The sequence below is a fragment of the Sander lucioperca genome, chromosome 4, assembly GCF_008315115.2.
Source record: "Sander lucioperca isolate FBNREF2018 chromosome 4, SLUC_FBN_1.2, whole genome shotgun sequence".
Lineage (NCBI taxonomy): Eukaryota > Metazoa > Chordata > Actinopteri > Perciformes > Percidae > Sander > Sander lucioperca.
Window position 1 is genome coordinate 45,581,107 of NC_050176.1, and position 6,000 is coordinate 45,587,106.

Here is a 6,000-nt window from a genome sequence, read left to right on the forward strand (position 1 = left end):
ACCCCCTCCTCCTTCTCTTGGCCGCTCTCTGTCTTATTATAATGGTGTCTAATGTGTCCATGTATCCATGTAGATGGGGGCCAGGCAGCAGCAGCAGCACAGAAGAAGGGGTCTGCCGTGGTAATTGGCCATGATGAAGTTTGGCCAGTGGGGTGACAGGCCCACTAAGGAAGATGGATCATTCTCATTCTGCCCCGTAAATGTTGTCAATTCCACCGCTCATACAGCGCCATCAGCCCTCATCAAAGAGGAGGGACACAGCTGCGGAGGGACTGGGGTTTGAGGGGTGGTGGTAGTAAAGGTGGGGGAGTTGTACAGGGCAGGATCGAGGGTTACAAGAAAAGACGGCAGGGGGAGCTGGACCTGGGGCAGGACGTCAAAGGCAGAAAGAAGGATGAGAAGAGGTAGTTGGGAAAGAGATGACAGAGAGAAATGGATGCATGTAAGACATGAGGAAAGGAGGAAAGATGGGAACTGTTAAATAAAATAATGGAAAAGAGAAACTAATGTGGAAAGAAACAAAGAAAGCATGGTTCTTTTGGGAAACTCTGAAAGGAAAAGACCATGTTTGGACCAACATTAGCTCTGTGTGAAAGAAATGCAGCTGCCTTATTCATTTTAATGACACCCCTGTGTTGACACAGAGCTCCAACAAAAAAATGCAGCAGTATAAAAGTTTAACCTTGCTAAACTTTTTTTCTGCAACGCAATGCAACATCATGTTGTTTGATATCCATTCTACATAAAGAATTCTCAAACTACTGTATGGTTCTCTCTCTAGTGAGCTGTGAGGGGATTTTCAAAATAAAATAAATAAAAAAGTGATGTTAATCATTAAAACTAATTAATAGTAACTTAAAGCTACATTGTGTAAGAATCTCTCCCATCTAGCGGTGAAATTGTATATGACAACCAACTGAATATTACTTTCTAGCCCCTCCCATTCCGATCGCGTTTTAACTGCTACGGTGGCCGAACCCGAAATTAGCTCTTAGTATCTTCATCATTTACACGCAGCTGTTCTAGCCACTCCAATATTAACTTTTCTGTTAATATGTTAGTCTTGTCGCGTTGTCGTTTTAATTCTCTTTTTCACTTCCCTGGCGAGTAATCGGCCCCTGGCATTCGTCACGGTGCGGGGTGCCACTGAGTGTAAAAGGGCGAAAGGCGGAGGTTTGTCCCTCTTTGGCTAATGTATTTTAAAGATGGAGGCGCAACATGCCGGCCATCATTTGAGCGACTCGCCCGTATGTATTCTGAATGATTCTAAATGGCAGATTCTACACTTATACAGAATACTTTGATTAGTTGGTGGAAGTAATTAGACATGAATGAGCACATATTTGTGAAAGAACAAAGGGGTTTTTGCTAAGAATCAACTCAAAAAATTACACAATGTAGGTTTAAGTAGATTTAAAAACGGTATCAAAATATTACAACATTTTGGAATGAAAATACTAAAACTATGAGATCACTGAAATGTAATTTAAAATACAGTAAGTTTTGCCTTTCTCTTAATATTTTTGCTTCGACATTAGCCTACTACGTAGTCACGTTCATGAACGTACCGCATCCATGCGTCCATGATTAGTTACGAGCTAAACTGTGATGGCAAGATAGTAAGCTGAGATGAAACTGAATGGTTTAAAGCATTGCAGCCGTGGCTCCAAACTGGAACTATTAGGAAGAGAAGTGCGGATCAGAAGGAGAATATTTCAAGCAGCCCTGATGAAACTGAAATGAATGACAGAGAACCAAACGCAAGTGCTAGTGGCTACTTAAGCTGCACCAGTAAAGTCTCCACAGCCCCTGCTAGCAGCAAAACATTAAGGAGATATGACTCATGTTACCTCACATTTGGATTCAGTAGGAGTGGGCTGCAGTGTGTGGTATGTCTATAGCTAGACGAGACTACTACTATTAAGCCAATTTGCTTGTTGTGCTGAGTTGTGTGGAAGAGTTTAAGTGCCAATTCTAGTGCTACCCGTTTGTACAGCGTGGATGTGGCTAACACCAGTCAACAATAAATGGGGTGACACCTGCGAGCTAGTTCAGGCAGCCAACTCGAGCTGCACTGCGTACAACCGTATAATTTACCAAACACACGCCCTCAATTTGGCTGTCTATTTAAGCTGCACAATTTTCCCATCTCTGCCTTGTCAATGCTGCTGCTGGCCTGCACCTGTATCGCTGCCCACTGTTAACCCCACCACCACCCCAGCATCCACCTGCAGGCTCCAGGGCCAGGAATAGATGATGATGTAAGTAGCAGATTTGTATTGCATGCTCTATAGCCTAAAATCTATTCACAAAATACAACAGGATATTTTGTTTTACTGTGTTGAACAACGTATGCTAGCCAATGTTTTGTTCCAAGATTTACAATACATAAATACATGTCTCCTATTGGCGTATTATTGCAGTCTGCTTTATTATATTGCCTTTCAGTCTCTCTTTGTTCCCATTTATAAGAATGTCTCTATTAACAAAAAGGTGCTAAGTTAACAAGTTACATCCTAATAATGGAAAATTACTACATATCTGAATAGTCCTTCAACATTACAGTATGTAGCTGCCTACTACGTTTGTTTCCTCTCACTCCCTCACTTACACACAGCAGGTTGGTCTACTCACTCAGATCTGGGAAGGTAATGGTTTGGTCCAAATTTCACATCAATAACAGATGAGCCCTAATCGGCCCTCTGACACACACACACACACACACACACACACACACACACACACACACACACACACACACTGGCCCTGTTGTTGACTTGCACCATTTGCATAATAGTATTTCACTTTTTCTCCATTCCCCAAATAGCTCCCGATTTCTCCATCTCTCTCTCTTTCCCTCTCTCTCTCCCCACATTGTCTTGTGTACTCCTGATGGAAAAAGGCTTGACTATAAACAAATACAATTCCCTCAGAGGCCCACAAACTGAGACAGGGATTGTGGGGAAGGAATTAATCTGCGCTCAAACTGAGCGTGGCAGCAGTGGGGAGGGTATTCATTTCCAGGTGAGCCAGATAGACCTCAACTCTGGGCATAGGCTGTAAAAGTTCATCCATTTTGAATGACAAATTGGGCTAACATTTGTAATTTATCAATGATTTATTGATTTTAATTTCGAAATTTAATATTATTGTATTGGTGGCTAATGCCTATTCTGTACAGAGTAATGATTACATACCAATGACAAAGAACAGAAGGATAAGGTTGGTGATATTCTCTATTCCTCTTATTTTAACGATGTCATGATAAAAGTGAAAACAATAATGAATTGATCATACTAAATAACTATTGTCTGTAATGCCAAAGTCTGACAGAACGCAAAGCAAATTTTAAAGGCGTATTGTATACAAAGTCAATGGAAAGATGCAAATGGGAAGAATTAGACCGAACTTCTCAGTGTCATTTTGAGTAAATCCTACATACATCGTCCTGCTATTGGGAATACTCACTAGAGTACAAAATGTGTATTGCTCCAGGGATAAAAATAGTCTCAGATTATTTGATGATAATGATTTATTTACTCCTAGTGTCCATTATGAGTCTGTCAGCCTCTTTTGACCAGTTTAACTATTTCCACCCTTCAGAAAAGATCACCTATGACCTCTGCTTTGTTTTAACCTTTTTCGATGGAGGAATGACAAGGACTTTCTCTTTTTCTTTCTCTATCCCAGTGTAGGCAGACTGGTTGGTGCTGGGGTGGGCATTTGGACCCGGGGCAGCATGAATGGGTGGGGGCTCCATCAGCCCTGCTGATTTATCAACTGGGTAATAAGAAGTGATTGAAGGGAAATTCAAATGAACTCTCTCTGACAGGCACACATGCAGACACACACATACGAGCATGCACACACAAATTAATAGTGGGGCTTAATAGACTACAGGGAGAGGGGGAACAAGAGCAGGAGAGGGAGATGAGATAAAAGGATGGCTTGTTAGGGAGGAAAGATAAAGAAAAGGTCTGAGACAAACAGGATAGAAGAGTAACTACTGGTGACAGATAAAATAAGATTTGCTTATGAGGAACGTGAGCAATTTTACTTTTTATCTATTTAAGTGGGATGAAGAAATAATGAACGAGGCTCGTGTTTCAGTGCAAGAAAGCTAAAAGATAATGAGAAGGTTGAAATAACCTCTGAAATTACAATATATTAGTATACCATTATAATATAGTGTTGGTACCTGAAACTTGCACCTCTGTTTCTCTCTTACTTGCTTGCCCTCCGTCAGTTTCTATTATATTCACAAATACACACTAACTCACACTCCACCATCAACAGCAGGGCCAAGTATATATCAGGCATCTTTTAGGAATGTCAGTCACAAGAATGTCAGTCAAAAGTGACCACATCACAGCGTGACCCTCCTTGACCATAACCCCACCAGCACCGCCTCAAACACACACACACACACACACACACACACACACACACACACACACACACACACACACACACACACTCCTCAGCCCACATACTAAAGAGGCTGAGCTGTGGCTGTCAGTGTTAAGGGTATGACTGTCAATCATTCCTTCTGGGAAATGCAGGCTAGTAAAAAGTGGGGGTGGTTGACCAGACAGGATGAGAGAAGGAGTGGAGGTAGAGGGACAGATAGCAATGTAGATTTGTGTGTGTGAGAAAGAGAGTGTATGTGTGTGTGCACCTCTTTGTAATCACAATGCAGCATCCTAAAGCCAGTTTGACCCCAGGGTGACCCGCAGTTTAAAGCTCCTATGCGCCCCTATGCCCGGCCCCCAGTGGCTTGACCGAGCTCAAAGAGGACACTGATCTATGAATCATGGGTATTATAGTCTTGAGTCGTGGTCTATAGAGGTACTAGAGCCAATCCCTGTCGACCTCTCGCCCTGTGCCACTCCAGTCCTCATGTCGGTCAGAGGGAAGTGAATGGGCTAAAAAGCCAAACTCTGCCCTAGAGGTCTAAGGCTGTAGCCTATATGTAACTCCATACACTACTACTCCTCTAGTGTGTTTGTTCTCTTGCCCTTGACATTGACTGAAAAAATAAACCTGAAGTAGCGATGTCTTTAAGATGTGGAAACAAGTGTCATTTTGAGACACAAATATTTCCTTAATATGGTATTGACCGGAGGGCTGCAGATTAGAGGACATCTAAGAAAAGGTAGAGAGACTACAAATGCTAGCTTGTTGTCATTTTTGTCATTCAGTGTACAACTTACATCTGTCTATTCCACTCAGATTTATATTAACTAAACTGCTTAGAAAGGGCGGGAGATGCAACATTAAGATACACTTTTTTTTCCATCTGTTTTTCTCACATGCAAACAACACACACATATGCAGCACATTCCCAAGATGCATCTGAATGCGGACAGCTCCTTTGCCGTCCCAGAGCAGCAGGAAGTGAGGCCATAATGAGAGCCCGGTCAATATGCTCATTAACCCCTGCAGTGTATCTGGATTATAGGAACATCAATAGGCCTGACTGGGTCTCTGTTGCAACCATCACAATGTCTATCAGACCACAGAAACTCACAGTAGTCTGTCAGACTGACAGAGAAACACGGCTTGATGCTGACATTTTTAGATCAATCAGTGAAAAAAAGAACCAGAAAAAAACATCCATTAGAATGAATGCAATGATTCTGCATTGTTTCGGCAATATAATTAGGAATATTTAAATTTAATTTTCACTATGCAATCTGACTTATTTCTTCCGGATTGACATGGCATGGCAAGGCAGAGCAGGCAGGACAGGCCGTTAGCTTAAAGCAGAGACAAGCATTTCATCTAGCAACAAACACTACAGTTTGTCAAGATTTGTTATGTATCTGTTGGTATATGTAAGTTATCTAAATTAAATTGCTTTTCCTATAACATTGAGGCTACAAGTGTTTGTATAAAAAACACTATATATACAAACATAAACAATATATGTGTGCATGTGTACCAAATGTACAGGTACACTATTAAATTAGATTTGATTCATTTGGCAAACGTTTTTGT

At 41.5% G+C, this 6,000-nt stretch overlaps 1 protein-coding gene across 4 annotated transcripts in view; it reads right to left on the minus strand.

Moving 5' to 3' along the window:
- Positions 1–6,000, minus strand: part of pax5 (paired box 5) — a 58,719-nt gene that overhangs the window by 20,479 nt on the left and 32,240 nt on the right. The window lies entirely within an intron of this gene.